Source organism: Callithrix jacchus, chromosome X (genome assembly GCF_049354715.1).
Source record: "Callithrix jacchus isolate 240 chromosome X, calJac240_pri, whole genome shotgun sequence".
Classification (NCBI taxonomy): Eukaryota; Metazoa; Chordata; class Mammalia; order Primates; family Cebidae; genus Callithrix; species Callithrix jacchus.
This window is the reverse complement of record NC_133524.1, coordinates 55,351,718-55,369,345: the sequence shown is the minus strand read 5'-3', so window position 1 is coordinate 55,369,345 and position 17,628 is coordinate 55,351,718. Positions and strand designations below refer to the sequence as shown.

Below are 17,628 nucleotides of genomic sequence, written 5' to 3'. Positions count from 1 at the left end.
CAGGCACAGAAAGGCAAATGCTGTATAATCTCATTTATACGTGGACTCTAAAAAAATCGAATTGATAAAAACAGAGAGTAGAATAGTGGTTACCAGGGACTTGCAGAGGGATGTAGGGAATGGGGAAATGTTGGTCAAAGGGTTCAAAGTTTCAGTTAGGAAGGAGGAATAAGTTCCAGAGCTCTATTGTACAGTATGGTGACTGATTATAGCAAATTATAATGTATCATATACTTGAAATTGCTAAAAATGTAGATTTTAAATGTTCTTACTGCAATAGATATTATAAGAATATGAGGTAATGGATATACTAATTAGCTTGATTTAATCATTCCACATTGTACACATATGTCAAAATATGTTATACCGCATATGTATATATAATTTATATTTTTCAATTAAAAAATAGTTAGCTAATTAATTAATTGAAGTGCTACTTGAGAAGCTCTAACTTCTATTACCCCAGAATATGGCTATAATTGGATATCAAGCCTATAAAGATGTGAATAAGTAAAAACGAGACCTTAAGGTGGTCCTAATTCAATCTAACTGATGCTTTTATAAGAAGAGGAAATTTGTATGCACAGAGAAACAGCAGGGTGCACAGGCATAGAGGAAAGACTATGTGAGAACACAGTGAGAAGGTGACTATCTTCTCGCTGAAGAGAGAGACCTCAGACACCAAAGAGAGAGACCTCAGAAGAAACTAAGATGATATACACCTCAATCTTGGACTTCCAGCCTCCAGAACTGTGAGAAAATGAATGTCTGTTGTTTAAGCCACCCATTCTGTGGTATTTTGTTACTGCAGCCATAGCAAACGAATGTACCATGCTAATGTGCCAGATTTCCATCAGATTTAGCTTCTCAATCCTGAAGGCATTCAATATTTCTCCTTTTTTTTTTTTAGTAAAGAGAGGGCTGAATGGAGAAATGAGTGTACAATTAGTGGGTGGAGGGCAGTTAATTTATATATATAACGGCCCTTTTGGAGGAAGAATTGAGATATGTCAGTGTCTCCCTGGTGTTTCAGGAAATGCTTGTGCATAGCATCAATAAAATTTTCAAAGAATAACACTCAAGACTGTTCTCTGGTTTTACCACACAAGGGAAGCAGAAAAACTTGACAGGCAGGCAGAATAAGGTATAGTTTCAGAGCACAGTCTTAGAAACAGGAAGACCTGGGCTTGGGTCCTTCTCATCACCAACTACCTCATCTGCAAATTGAAGATAGTATAGTGCCTACATCGAAGTGTTTGTAGGAAGGGTTAAATGAAGTATTGCATGGAAAGCAAGCCTAGCCCATGAGAATTAATTTCCTTATCAGAAGTTTCCCTAAACTACAAAGGGCTATAGCAACCAAAAGTGACAGAAAGAACCAATAATATTTCTCTTCACCCTGCTATCCACAAGCAATTAGCCTCATAAAATTTAAAAAATAGCCTGTGAAAGGTTCAGTGATTGCACCAAAACCCAACTTACTGTATGTTTGTAATACTCAGATAAAATAATGCAAATTATATCACACCTTGTAGTGCTTCATAAATATTAGTGCTTGTCATATTTATGCCCCCTCTACACACACACACACATACACACAAACACACACACACACACACACACCCTACTTAAATCCAAGTTCTTTGTTTTTTAGGGAAATTTTCCAGTCTTAGGAGAGAGTACAGACAGATATGAACACCCCTCACCTTTTTTACTTCCTCCTTAAACTTTAAATGCAGGTTCACATTAACTTCTAAGGTCTCAATGAAGATCACATTATTACAACCCAGTTGACATCAGCATGACTTTTCTGAAATCATATGATAATATACAAGCAGAGGATGGTTTTTATTAAAGTCCAACAATGGAGATTGCATCAGAAAGCAGTTGCCACAGAGCAGAACGTATTTTTCCATCAGAAAAATATTATGGCCTGTGGCAAACTATCTGTTTCATTTCTCTGTAATCAAAAAGATTAACAGAAATATTCAACTTAAAATTTGCAAAAATACAGATACAAGTCTAATACCCGTCATACAGCAGTGAAATGGAAAAAATGTGCTCTGACTTGGCTACAGCTGTCAAGAGACTGCAATCCACATGTGTTTACACAAGGGGCAGCAGCGTATAAGGAATGGTGATGTATTCTAACTGCATTTCCATAGAACTCTTTGATACTGGACCAAAAACAAATAAATATTAATTAGATCTTGAAAGACCAGTACTTTAGTTAGATTTTCTAGGATTTTTAGGTGGAATTCTAGGGAAAGACTTTGATGGGTGAGGTTTATCTCTCTGTTGCTTTTAAAGCTAGGTGAATTGATGCCTTCTTTTTCCCTCAGTTTCTTTCCCTGTAACTGACAGAGCCATGTATAGAGGCAATATCATTAGGACTCCATCATACTCAGACATGACGCATGTTGGGAGACTGGTAGCATGGGGCCACCAGAGAGAATGGAAGGTGGCAGGGGCAGGATTCAAGGCCATTCCATAGACTGATTCTCAACTAAACCTTTAGGAAAGGCTCTTTATCTTTGTGAACTTATATATGTATGTAACATAATAATAAGGATGAATAAATCTGTGCTTGTTTGGTTAATACCCATCCTCCATACAGTCTTGCATTTTGATTAGCAATTTTGCTTTTATCTCACAAGCTCATGAATCAAGCATACTCAGCTTCAGTTTCCCTGGTAACCGACCTCTGCTTCCTGTCTAGACTTCTGGTCATGAGAAGAGAGAAACGAAAAAACACAAAATGGGGGAGGGAGGTCTAGAAAATGTTATTCCTTATCCCCTTTCCGCTTCCCCACCACAGTCAATTTCTCTACCACTACAGCCATCCCCCACCAGAAATGAACAAAGTCTGCTGGTGAAGTTGAATAAGATTAATCTCACCTGTGTATGCTCCGACCCGCTTGCCTGCCTTCCTCTCTGCATCAGTTTGGTACTAATTAGTCAACTCATCCATACACAAGTAAATATATGGTTAACCTGACAAGAGATCCAGAGTCTAAGAACCTTCAGCAGAACAGATATTTTTCTTTGTACCTCATCCTGCCTCTCTCTGCTTCTAGAATATAGTGTTCTTATTATTAATCATAGGCAAAAGACTCCATCTTTTCTTGCCCTCCTGCCTCCACCCCTTCAGTCTACTGAAATAAAAGAAAGCAGGGAAGAAATTCACTACTACAGGGAAGAAATCCAGCACTACATCTAGAATCCCTAGTGGCAGGTATTCCAAAACCCAGGTTCTTGGGTACTACAGCCACTACCTCCACGTTGCACTCTGAAGGGTGGCTTTCTTGCTGGAACCCTTCCCCATCTTCTTCAGTCCAGCATTGTGTTCTTACTTTAAATCACCCTAGGCCACCACTCCAATCCCCAACCTCTACCAGGAACCCTCCCACAACTGCCCACTCTGTCGCCTTTATCCCATCCTGAGGGGCTTTCTAGAAATCCAACTCTAAGATAAGCCTCAATACTATTAGACCCCAAATTTGTGCCTCAGATGGACTCTCTGCAAGTATTTGGCTTGCCTCAAGATTCTCCATTTCTGCAGTTTAATCCTTAGTTGCTATAAAGCTCAAGGAAATACTTGGGTTCTATTTTCTTTGGCCTAAAAGACTCCTACCTCTTCTACTGACCTGGACTTCAGGGCTTCCATGTTCTTTCCCATCCCTCTCTTATCCTTTTTCTTCCCCCACTCTCCCAACCTCAGCACCACAGGGCCTCAGGGGAAATGTAGGAGAAGGATATCACCACTAATATCTTCTCTGTGGAAAACAGAGTAATTGAAAGGAGGAGACTAGAGAGTAAATTTTGAGGAAAGAGCTTGAAGAGCTAAGACATGCCCCTGCAACTTCTTCTCGACCCCCAAATGATTGAGGTGTCTCTACTCATACTTATCCACACCTGCTCTCTCTTTCAGAGGCCCAGCCGTCCATATTACTACACTGGTACTGGAACCCTGCAGTCCGCTCCACATCAGCTAACATCACTCATATCCACAGATTAAAAACAATGAAGTTCTCCGAAATTATCTCGAGGTAAAGTTGAAGTTTTAAACATATAATTATATGCTAATTTGAATTAGCATTCATAAGCATGTACCCAGAGTTAAAGAAAGCATCCAAGTCTATACTCAGGTTCATTTACATCTTCAAGTGTTTTCCTGTTACATAAGAAAAACTAAAAGTAAATAAACTGAATTTTCAGAATTGTACAGCAAGCAAGTTTGAGTAAAAAAGAAAAAGAAAAATAGCAGCAATCTTCGGCTTTGTGCATGGAAAAATTATTATTAACTATTTGGAGGAAAAATGTTTCATAATTACTTCATGTGATATACCAAAAAAACTATTTTATTCAGAAATTTTAAAAGTAAGGAAACAGCTAAAATAAAATATAACAAAATGTGCATCTAACCAGGTACGAATTCATTTAAAAAGGAAATAAACCACAATGGAAATTATTGACCAGTCTCATTTTGTAAGTAGTGATTAAGATGTGAAGCAATCAAAATCCTCACACACTGCTGATGGGAGTATAAATTGGTACAGCCTCTTTAAAAAACTGTTTGGCATTACCTACTAAAATTGAGAATATACATGTTATAACCCAGCAATTCACCTCTCAGGTATACACCCTAAAAGAATGTATATATGCATTTATCAAAAGATGTGTACATGAATATTCAAATCACACAATTAACTCTCAACTAGAAACTTCTCAGATGTCCATCTGAGTGAAAAACTACAGTGAAAAACTATGTAGTAACAAGAATAAAAGAAATGATACATAACAACCTGGAAGAATTTCATAAATGTAATATTGTGCTAAAAGAAAAGATACAAAGCCATATAGTACAGTACATACTATATGGTTTTACTTATATACAGTCCAAACACAGGCAAAACTAATTCATGGCCTTAAAAGTTAAGACTGGAGAGCAGTCCATCTGTCTGAGGGGTGTTAGCCTCCCAGAACATTCATAATGACCAAAGAAAACCTGGAAGAGGAGCTATCGAAATGGAGCATCCACAGCCCCATGAGGAAAAGGCAGGTTGTCTGCTTTTTGCCAAGATGACGGGCTACTCACACTGGCTAGCCTGGATTGACGAATTCCCAGAGAGAACTATGAAGTCTCCAAGAAAAAAAGCATTCTATTTTTTTCTTTCGGCACCCATGACTGCATTTCTAGTTTCCAAAGACCTTTTCCCATATGAGGACTACAAAGAGAGTTTAGAAAGTCAAACAAATAGAAAGGATTTAGTGAAGGATTGTGGAAAATAGAAAACAACCCAGGAATAAAGTTTACTGGATGCCAGGCAATTCAGCAACAATAATCTTCAGAAACTGAGGTAGAAGGCACTGCCAGTGCAGGCAATAAGAAGGTGATAGAGTAGATGAAGATGTAAAAAGCAAAAGAAAGAATGAAAAATCAGTCTCAAAACAAAAAATAAAGTCATAAACGTCAAAGAAGCCCTCTAAACATTCCAGACATCTCCTGGAGATGAAGATGACGAAGAATGCAAAGAAGAGGAAATCAAAAGCAGATCTGAAGATGGAAATGCCTGCAATGACACAAGAAACAGCTTCAAACTTGCAGAAAACCAGTCAAGGGACCTACCTACCATAATTAATGCTGCATATTAAAAGAAATCACAAGAAGGTTAAATGTTTGGTTGTCTTATGTTCTTAGATTTTGTTTGTGTTTTGAGACTGAGTCTCACTCTGTGTCTCAAGCTAGAGTATAGTGACATGATCTTGGCTTACTGCAACCTTCGCCTCCCCAGTTCAAAATTACTCTCCTGCCTCAGCCTCTCGAGTAGCTGGGACTGCAGGCATGCACCACCATGCCCAGCTAATTTTTAATAGAGACGGGGGGTTCACCATCTCTAGTGATCTAGAGATCAGTCTGGTCTCAAACTCCTGACCTCAGGCAATCCACCTGCCTTGGCCTCTCAAAGGGCTGGGATTACAGGCATGAGCCACCGAGCCTAGTGGATGTTCTTAGATTTTATATGAACCAACACATGGTCCTTGTTATTATTGACAGAACCCCAGTTTTTATGTACAGTATTCATATTCCTCTCTATTGTGGTTTAAAAAAACACATGTTATCCTTTTTAAAGGTTATTGATTTAATTTCATGTTATTTGGTTGCATGAAATTGCCCTTAACCATAAAGGATTATCAAGATTTTGGAACAGATTTATGCATATCTAGGATATCCACCATTCTCTGGTCCCCATCATCACCAAACACTTAGTTAAAATAAATTGGCATTTCTTTTAAATGACCACTCAGCATAATGCTTAAGAATGGGGTCTCCTGTCTGTGACAGAACTGAGGAACTAATTCTTAAATGCACAGTACTGGCACACTGAAGATGAAATTATAATTGGATTTCAGTTTTGAGTACATGTGTAAAGTTTACAGTATTAGAAATAGCTAGCTGAGAGCTATACTTCCCAAATTCATGTTGTTATGTACAACACAGACTCAGTTTCTATATGTGAAGTTAATGAGTCTTTTGGTGTTATTCCAAAATAAAAGCATTGTTTTTGCCAACACAATTTGAGCTCAAAGTGGATACTTTACATTTCAAAGCTGAAATTAGCAGCAGCCCTCTGGAAAACCAGACAAAACACTGACATGTAAATAGACTTTTAAAATGAACTGCTGTTTTCTTTGGAAAGTAGAATAAGAATAGTTAACATTGACCTATAAATCACTATTATGTGTGCATTATTGTTGCTACTGTGATATTAGATTATTTATTTATTTTTATGCCCCCTTATATTGTGAGAACACATTTAGTCAGTTTGGGTTTTGTTAATCCTGTTCTGCTTGTCCTTGGAACATCTTTGAAGTAAGTATATGAGGTTTTTAGCATAAAAATTTACTGTAGGCCAGGCACGGTGGCTCAAGCCTATAATCCCAGCACTTTGGGAGGCTGAGGCGGGTGGATCACGAGGTCAAGAGATCGAGACCATCTGGTCAACATAGTGAAACCCCGTCTCTACTAAAAATACAAAAATTAGCTGGGCATGGTGGCGCACGCCTGTAGTCCCAGCTACTCAGGAGGCTGAGGCAGGAGAATTGCCTGAACCCAGGAGGCAGAGGTTGCGGTGAGCCGAGATCACGCCATTGCACTCCAGCCTGGGTAACAAGAGCAAAACTCCATCTCAAAAAAAAAAAAAAATTTACTGTAAAAAAAAAAAAGAAGTAAATGTGTTGCTTTTGCAGAATAAATGTATTGGAATGTGGAAAAATATGTCAGGATAGGGAATAGGTTAATAATTTTAAATGGACACAGAAGGAAATCCTGGGATGGGGGCTATGTTATGTTATTTCCTCTGCATGTTGATTATACAAGTACACTGAATTTGTGAAAATATCTATTGACCTGTACATGTATGACTTATGCACAGTACCTCTCTGTATGTGTGTTACATTTCAATCGAGTTTTTTTTTAAGTTCCGGGATACATGTGCAAGATGTGCAGGTTTGTTACATAGGTAAACATGTGCCATGGTGGTTTGCTGCACCCATCAACCCATCACCTAAGTATTAAGCCCTGCATGCATTAGCTATTTATCCTCATGCTGTACCTCCCCTTACCCCCTTAACAGGCTCTATTGTGTGTTGTTCCCCTGCCTGTGTCCATGTGTTCTCATTGTTCAGCTCCAGCTTATGAGTGAGAACTTGCAGTGTTTGGTTTTCTGTTCCTGTGTTAGTTTGCTGAGGACGATGACTTCCAGCTTCATCCATGTTCCTGCAAAGGACATGATCTCATTCCTTTTTATGGTTGCATAGTATTCCATGGTGTATATGTATGACATTTTCTTTATCCAGTGTATCATTGATGAGCATTTGGGTTGATTCCGTGTCTTTGCTATTCAACAGAATTTTTTAAAGAACATAAACATATGCAAAATGCAAACAACAATCTCAAAAATATTTGCCACATTGTAGAAGTACAAAAGATAAAAATCATGAAGTTTTTAAATGGCTACTAAAAATCAGTAAGCAAAAAACATCTCAAAAGAGAACTGTGCAGATAGCATAAGTCACCAACCAATAATGGAGACAACACAAATGACCAATACGTTATCAAAAATTTGTTTGCCTACTAATTTTTAAAAAGTGAAAACAAAACCATGACATTATGTTCTGATAAATCCAGAAAAAGTTAAAAATAATATGATTTTTGGGTTATCAAGACTTTTCATAATAACAGTGTTTTAAGTGATATATAATTTTCTATTTGGGGATTCTGAAAATGCTAAGCTTGGTAAAACAAAATGCATTTGTCTTGCAATTTCTTAATTTTCAAAATCTTGTCAGTAAGAATTTTTCTGATTAGAGGCAACCTTTCACATTGAAAAAAATGAAATTCATATTTCTAATCATGTACATATAGATGTGATTATATTTTTTCTGGAAAGCAGCTTACAATCTTTTCCTTTTGTGAAGAATACCATTTAATTGAAAAGATAAACAAATTTGACAAGCCCTTAGCTAGATTAACCAAGAAAAGAGAGGACTCAAATAAATAAAAATGTAAATAAAATAGAAGACATTCAGCTGATACCACAAAATACAAAGGATCATAAAAGACTACTAGGAACAATCATGTGTCAAAAGAAATGAATAAATTTCTAAAAACATGCAACCTACTAAGACTAAATCATGAAGAAATGTAGGGTCCAGCCCTACGGGGTCCTGTGTGCCCCTCTCTACAGGTGTGGAGACAAGAAACTGTGGAAATAAGACACAAGACACCAAGAAGAGAAAACAGAGTTTGGGCCCAGGGGTCCACTGCCAACCAAAGCAGTGGCCCCGAGTGTCTGACACTCTTACTTTTATTGAGTACAAAGCTGGGGGCAGGGTAGGTAGGGCAAGGCATTGGTGGTCAGTGATAGGGTCAAGTACATCATGTGTCATCGGGATAGGGGCTCAGGACTTTCAAGTAGCCGAGATGAGGTAAGGAGCATAATGCGTCAGCACTTTTTCCATACTTGTCAAGAAAGAACAAGACGTTAAGATTTGTTACTTTTACTGATCATATCTTCTAAGAAAAAGAGGAACCAAGTGCAGAAGCGGAACATGAAAGTGGACATGGAACGTGACCACTGAAGCACAACATCACACTGAGACAATTAAGCCCCCGGATGTCTGTGAGCCTACCTGACAGCCGTCAGGCCTACCACAAGAGCTTGGGGGAGCAGAATTTTCTCCTAGCTTTGCTGGGGAAGGAGACATCTTAGACGTCTCCTTCCACAGCTGGCTAAACAGCGGGCGCTTTCCCAGCGCTGGTGCTGCCGCACAGCCAAGGTGCCCTCCAGCAGCCCTTACGCAGGCGTGACAGAGGGCTTAAAGTATCTTGCCTTAGGGTCACTTCTTTCATAATGTCACCTTAGTTTCACACTTCACGACCTGAGAAACATTAGTAAAAGATTATGCTGAAAATAAGTAAATATATATATAATCTTAACGGTTAACTGTGAATAACTAAGATCACCTATGAAAGACTAAGATCACCTATGAATAACTTCTATAGTTCTATCTGTAGTTATTTTCTTCTTCGTTATTTATATGGGAAGAGGCTGAGGCTTCTGATTCTTGCCTTGGCACTTATGGGGTCTCCCACCCACAAAGAAATAGAAAATCTGTACAGACCAATAACCAGTAAGGAGATTCATGAAGTAAAACAAACTTCTCAGCAAAGAAAAACATAGGACCAGATGGCTTCACAGGTGTAGAGTTCTATCAAACATTAAAGATGATTAACCACAATCTTTCTGAAATTTTTCCAAAAATTGAAAAGAAGTGAATACTTTTCTTTCTTAGTCTGTTTGTGCTACTACAACAAAATACCAGACTGGGTAATTTCTAAAGAACAGAAATTTATTTCCCACAGTTCTGGAGGCCAGGAACATGAAGGTCAAAGCACCAGCAGGTGCAGTTGTTCAGTAAGGGCTGGATCCTTTGGAGGGGAGGACACAAGCACTGTATCCTCACAAGGTAGAAGACAGAAAAGCAAAGGACTGAGTGCTGTGTAAAGCCTCTTTTATAAGGGCCTTAATCCCATATACAAGGGAGGACCCCTAGTAGCTGAATTACCTCTTAAACGCCCCACCTCTTAATATTACTATCACATTGGAAAAAGTTGAATTTTGAAGGAAACACATTCAAATAATAGCATTCCACCCTTGGCCTCCCAAATGTATGTCCTTACATACAAAATACATTTATTCCATCCCAATAGCTCCAAAAGTCTTAGATCATTCCAGCATCAACGTTAAAGTCTAGGTTCAAAGTCTCATTTAAATATCAATTTAAATATCATATGATGCTCAAGGTACAATTCATTCTGAGGTAAATTCCTAACCAGCAGTGAACTTGTGAAATCAAACAAGTTATGTGCTTCTAAAATACAATAATAGGACAGGCACAGGACAGACATTGCCATTCCCAAAGGGAAATAGGGGTAACTGGTCCCATGTAAGAAAAAAAGCCAAGAGGCCAAATAAAATTAAATTTTAAAGCTTGAGAGTAATCTTCTTGACATTATGTCCTGCCTTCTAGACACACTGTGGTAGGGGTTAAGTCCCCAAGACTCCAGGGGACCCTTCCCCCATGACTCTACTAGGTGCAGCTCATGCTACAGTTCTCACAGGGTGGATCAGTTACTTGTGGCTCTCCCAAGCTGGTACTGCATTCTGGTGGCTCTAGTGGTCTAGGGTCTCTGCAACAGCCCTGCTTCCACGGCTCCATTAAGCCTTACTCTAGTGGGGACTCTCTGTAGTGACCCCAACCTCACAGTTCATGGCTTGGACCTTGAGAGTCTCTTAGATATCTGCTGAAATCTAAGTAGATGCAGCCATGCCTCTAAAGTTCATGCACTCTGCATGCCTACAGAATTAGCATCATATGGATGCCACCAATACCCTCCAAAGCAGCGGCCAGAGCCATACCTGGGCCCTCTTGAGCCATAGCTGGAGCATCCAAGGAGCACTGCACTGAAATGCAGGGAGCAGAGACTTGAGGTAAGCCCTGAGGTCCCAATTGTGTCATGGGCTTCTCCTTTGAAACTGTTCTGCACTCAAAGCCCTAGCACTCTGGCCCTGTGATAGGAGTTGTAGCCTCAAAGATCTCTGAAATGCCTTTGAGGTCATTCTTGCACTGTCTTGGTGCCTATCACTTGGCTTCTTTCTCCCTTCTTGCATTTTACTGTAAGTATTTAAGAGAAGCCATGTGACATCCTGAATACTGTGCTCATATATTTCTTCCACCAAATATTCTAGTTCATCACTCTTTAGTTCATGGGCCTTCCATGAAACACTAGGATACAGAAACAATTCAGCCAAATTCTTACCACTTTATAACAAGAATGGCCTTTCCTCCAGTAAAAGTTAAATAGAATTACCATATGATACATCAATTCCACTACTGGAACTGAAAGCAGGGACTCAGATGTTTGTACACTAATATTCATAGAAGCATTATTTACAATAGCCAAAAGTCAAAGACAACCCAAATGACCAAAGAAATGGAGAAAAAAAATGTGGTATATATATCCAATGGAGGGAATATTATTCAACCTAAAAAATAAAGATTATTTTCTACAATGTGAATGAACCTTGAACACATTATACTAAGTAAAATAAGTCAGACACAAAAGGATAAATATTGTATAATTCCACTTATTTTAGGTACCTATAATAGGCAAATTCATAGAGACAGACCATCCAAGAGAGATTATCAATGACTGAGAGGGAGGAAAGAATGAGGCATTATCATTTAATGGGCAACGAGTTTCTGTTTGAGATGACAAAAAAGTTCTAGAGATGGATAGTAGTTATAATTGCACAACATTGTGAATGTACTTAATGCCACTGAATTGTACATTTGAAAGTGATTAAAATTTTAAGTTTTATGTTATCACAATAAAAAAAAAAGGAAATGGAAGGAAAACATGGCAGGGGAGCCATGAGAATTGATAGGTCAGCCTCATCAGCTTATGACACTCTCTTTCTCTTCCCTTTTTAAATACGGGCCCTCCCAGCAATGATCCTCCTAGTGCCTAGGTTACTGTAATGAAAGGAGGAGCACTGGTCCAGGAGTTGATGGTCACTAGTAACATAAACAATGATAATAATGATAGCTAACACTTATTAATCACCTACTAAGTAGTTTAAATGGACTATCCTATAATTGTCACTACCATTTATTAGGTTATTATCCGACTTTCATAGAGGAAGCACATAGAGTTGATAAAGAAAATACAATTCTTTTAAGGTCACATGTCCAGAAAACGGTAGATCTATGATTTTTACCCAGATAGGTATCCAGAATCTTCACTGTTAATGACTATGCTAGAGCTTCCTGAACTTCAGTAATCGTCTCTGTATTACATTTACTCTTTTTACCAAAACGTTTAGGATTCTGCATTAAGCCAGCTTCCTTTTCTCCCCATATCCACCCTCTGGGTTCAATTAAATATTTTTCTAAGAGAGACTAAAAACAAGAGCCATCAAATATAACCTTGTTTCTATAGCAAACTTACATTTTGCAGGAAATGAAAAAAGTTACATGTCTACTTTTGCTATAATTACTCTCAAGTTAGAAGCTTCTCATTTCCTTGACTGACATTTGGCAGATTTACTTTGAGAGTAGGATAAGGGTGATTAGGGAAAGGCTGAACCTAATTAAAAACTGAAAGATGAAAACGTCATCAAATTCCATCCACTTCCCCCCCATCCCAAGCAAATCCCTCCCAGCCCACCTGCAAGAAAACCTGGAAAGAAAAAAGCTTATCCAATTCTGCTCTCTATCCATATAATTTACATATTCATAATATGTAAAGAAAACTTTTGCCTTTCCTTATTTAATAAGTGATGCATGGTATTTACTTTATGTCTTTAAAAAAGCGTCATTTGTCAACAAAGAAATTTTTAAAGCACCCATCCTGTATGAGTTGACAGCTGTTTACATTAAACTGGCTGGATTAAAAACATCACTGGTCTCAAGAAGTTATAAAACATGAATATGTTCATTATATTTACTCTCAATAAAATGATAGGTTCAACACTGCCAGACCTAGCATATATTTACTGAGATTACTACGTTTTTGGAAATTATCAAATTGTCAACTTACACTTGATGATAACTTTTAAATAGGGACATTTAAATAGGAATTTGTATGAATGGCCACATAGGGTTTAGCTGTCACTTACTTTCCATCAGTGAAATTGACCTATCTGTGAAGAGGCAGGTATCAATAAATAAGACGATGGAGTCAAATTTTCTGAAGCTTCTGTAATTTCATAATTTACTAGGTATGATGCTTCAAGTGCAGTTAGATCCAATATTAGATATTTAAAATTCTTATATTTAGCATTTAAAAATTAGATATTTGGTGGTTAGGAAATTTACTGTAGTAGTTCATGTGTGAGTACTGGATGGTAACCTGGAATAAGGAGGTAGTGTTGAAGTCAAAATATAGAGACAAATCTCTGAGATTAAAACGTTTAATTTGGGAAGAAAAAATGCAATTTGGAGTATACATGCAGACCAGGTGTTCTTCAGTATGTCCAAAGAACAAAGAGAAGTTTAGAGGTTTTATTTAAAAACAGAAATATTACATATTGCTCTTTGAGAAAGTACATTGGCACTAGTAATGTTTTTAGGGAGGTGGCAAGCTCTGATTGGTGAGTGTTCATGGTGGGTAAAAATAGTCTTAGAGTTGCAGCAGGCTGTTTTTCAGTGGCCATGAAATAAAACTGCTTTCAAGTTACAGCAGGCAGTTTCAGCAGCCAAGCTTGCAGAAAATTATATTTTTGGAGCAATGTTATGTGCCATGAGTGATTTTTTGCCCCTGGCTTCTTAACTCTATTTTAGTTGGGTATGATAAGAATGACCCAATTTACATAATCAGCTTTCACAGTAGCAATGAAGATGGACAGAAGTGAACACAACTGAAATATATTTAAAAGTAATGTCTGCAGCATTAGTCAAAATAGCCGAAAGGTGGAAACAACCCAAGTGTCCATTGAAGGATAAATGGATAAACAAAATGTCGTATATACATACAAAAGAATATTGTTCAGCCTTGAAAAAAAAGAAAATTCTGACACATGCTATAACATGAATGAATCTTGAAAGCATTATACTATGTGAAATAAGCCAGTCACAAAGGATGAACATTGTATGATTCCACTTATATAAGTTAGGTACTTATAGCAATCATATTCATAGAGATAGAAAGAATGGTGGTTGTCAGGGGCAGGGGGAGAGGGAAATGGAAGTTACTGTTTAAGGATACAGAGTTTCCATTTGGGAAGATGAACAAGTTCTAGAGATGAATGATTACAATAGTTGTACAACAATGTGATTGTTCTTAACCACTCATCTAACTCTATACCCAAAAATGGTAATATGGTCAATTTTAAGTATATTTTACCATGATAAAAAAGAATAATCAACAAAACCTATATAAAATGCTATAAGGTTTGCTTGCGTTTTTTTCCCCCAGATCTGAACCTGATCTCTGATAGGTCTGACCTTCTATAGTACTTTAGCTGTATCTATTTAACTACCTTTAGTTTCTATATTGTGAAATTGTATTCAATGTTATTTACCTATTCAGACTGGCAGTATCTCCGGTAGAACTTAATCTCCCATATAGTGTTACACTTAGCATTACTAGGTATTCAATAATTCTTATTAAATTACGAAGGCTAAAAATACTGGTTTATTTTTATAATTTCAATTTTTTTCTAATAATATACAAGTTAAAAGGTTTTAAGTTGGTATTTTGTTTCTTTGTTGTTGTTGTTGTTGTTGCTGTTACTTGACAGTTGGCAGAGCTAGCTGAGGTTTTACTTTGGGAAAAAACCCCAATTGAATTGTTTTGTAGCTGGAGGCATGGGCAAGGCAGGTACCCCAGACAGTAAACTCCCACTATAGGTGGGCTGAGGGCTAGGGCTGAGCCTCTGGTGGGTCTCCTGTTACCTATGCTCCCCCTGCATAGCTGCCTCCCTAACAAGCTCTGGAGCAGTCACAGAAGGGGTAGGCTAGGAGTGGCTGCCATGGTGGTTTACTTGGGCAGGACCTCAGAGGACTTGGACACAAGCTTCCCATCACGGGTTTTGATCTTCTTCACAACCACAGCCCTGGAGAGGCTGGTACAGCTGAAGGAGCTGGAGACTACTAGAGCCAAAGCTAGAGCCCAATCCGTAGTGGAGGCCAGGACTTGTGAAGCCCCAGTAGGCTGAGCTCAGCTCACCTGAGTAGCCCCTGGTGGTCTTTGTATGCATACTCATGTTCTGCATCCCAGACTCCAACTGGCTCTCCTTGCCCGCAAGCAGCTTCCTGTAGGTGGTGATCTCAATGTCCAGGTCAATCTTGACATTCATCAGTTCCTGGTACTCATGCAACTGCCACCATATCCTGCTTGCCCTGCTGCAGGGTGGTAGGGGGGCATCACAGCTGTCATGGTTAACCAGAAGCTATTAAGCTCCCTTAGGCGGGAGATGGACCCCAACATCCATGCTGTGCGCACATAGGAGAAGGAGCAGATCAAATCCCTCAATAACAAGTTTGCCTCCTTCATCAACAAGGTACGGCCCTGGAGCAGCAGAACAAGGTGCTGGAGACCAAGTAGAGCCTCCTGCAGTGGCAGAAGACAAGTTGGAGCAACATGGACAACATGTTCAAAAGCTACATCAACAACCTTCAGTGGCAGCTGGACCCTCTGGGCCAGAAGAAGCTGAAGCTGTAGGTGGAGCTTAGCTTGGCAACATGCAGGGGCTGGTGGAGGACTTCAAGAACAAGTAGGAGGATGAGATCAACAAGCATAAAGTAATGGAGAATAAATTTGCCCTCATCAAGAGGGATGTGGATGAAGCTTACATGAACCTGACATGAACACGATAGAGCTGGAGTCTCGCCTGGAAGGGCTGACTGATAAGATCAACTTCCTCAGGAGGTTGTATGAGAGGCGATCCAGGAGCTGCAGTCCCAGATCTCAGACACATCTGTGGTGCATTACATACACAACAGCCCCTCCCTGGACATGGACAGAATCATCGCTGAGGTCAAGGCTAAGTTGGTATTTTCAAGGACATGATCTAATTAGCCCTTCTTTCCTCCTGAGTGTACTCTTACATTTCCTAGCTCAGTAAGTGGTATTGTTATCTACCCAGTTGCCCAGGCCTGAGTAAGAACTCCCTGATTCTACCTTACCACCATTATTCACATTAATTCTTGTCCATACTGCCTCAGAAATATCTATGTCAAAGATCTCTACTTTCAAGAATTCATGGCCTGGTATAGAAGAAAATCAGGTATATATAATTATAACACAGCGTGATAACTACAAAGCTAGAAGTAAAGCATAGGGTACAATTGACACACCAAAAAACTGCATCTAACCACTGCTGAGGTCAGTAAAACCTTCCCTGGGGAGGTGATATTTGAAGTCTAATGCTAACTAAGTGTAATTCTAGTTAGGAAGGGTTAAGGGGGTGAGGGACATAGGGGTAGAAAGAAAAGTCCAAGTAAAGGGAAGAATATAATGTGAAAAAACATGAAGGTGTAAGAGCTTGACATATTTAAGGAGGATGCATAATGAGAAGTGGTGGCATCAAATGATGGAGACCTAGACAAGGGTCATGTCATATTATCTTGAAAGCCAACAAATGTTATACTAGGACATTTTATTTTTAGAGAGACCATTCTAGCAATAATAAGAAGTAAAACTCAAGGTAATGACACCAGTGAAGATGTTGGTCTAAGCAAGAGATGAGGCTTAAATTGGAACAGTGACTTTACGAATAGAGAGAAGGAGTAAGTTAAGAGAGCGATTAGAAGGAATAAAGAGGCGTTGGTAATAGATTAAATATGGGAACTGAGGAAAAAGTAAGAGTCTAGAAAGACAAGCAAGCTTCTGACCTGGGGACCATGTAGATAGGAACGTCATTTATCCAAAGAGCAGCCTGGGAGAAGGATTAGGTTTAAGGGAGGTAGGAAAAGATGATTTCTGATATGTTCTTTCCCTTCTTTGAAATCAGAATACCTGGAGTTGCAAAATCTGCAGCCCAAAGCCTTTCCAGGATAAAAGATTTTAGCATCAGATAGACCTGTGTTCAAATCTCAGCTCCTCCACCTTGGGCAAGAAATGTAATATAAGGCTTCAGTTACTTTGCTAATAAAATAGAGATCATATCAGTATCAGGGGACTATTGCACATATTGAATTAAATATATAAAGCACCCAAACACAGTTCCAAGCACAAAGTAAATATTCATTGTCTGTACCTTCTTTTCCTGTGCCTTCTCCTATACTTCCTCTCCCAGAGTCATCCCTTTCATTATAGGAGCAGGCAAATAAAGTTTGGGCAGGAATCTTGATCCATTGAGATATGATCTATGCACATGATAGTAAGGTTGCCAGTAAGCCCTACTGCTACGTAACAATAACTGATAAATGGAAATTAATATGTGAGCCTCTACTATGTGTTAGATATTGTTCTAGGTAGGTACTTTCATATACATTATAATTTGGCCTTCATAACTACCATCTAATTTGACAATGTAGTAGTATTATCATTTAACA

At 38.6% G+C, this 17,628-nt stretch overlaps 1 protein-coding gene across 1 annotated transcript in view; it reads right to left on the bottom strand.

Moving 5' to 3' along the window:
* LOC128928057 (putative G antigen family E member 3) overlaps positions 1-2,952 on the bottom strand; it is a 38,551-nt gene extending 35,599 nt beyond the window's left edge. Inside the window, exon 1 of the mRNA XM_078362804.1 lies at positions 2,899-2,952. The gene's annotated coding sequence lies outside the window, so the exon portion shown is untranslated. The remainder of the gene's footprint in view (positions 1-2,898) is intronic.
* Between the last annotated feature and the right edge of the window lie 14,676 nt (positions 2,953-17,628).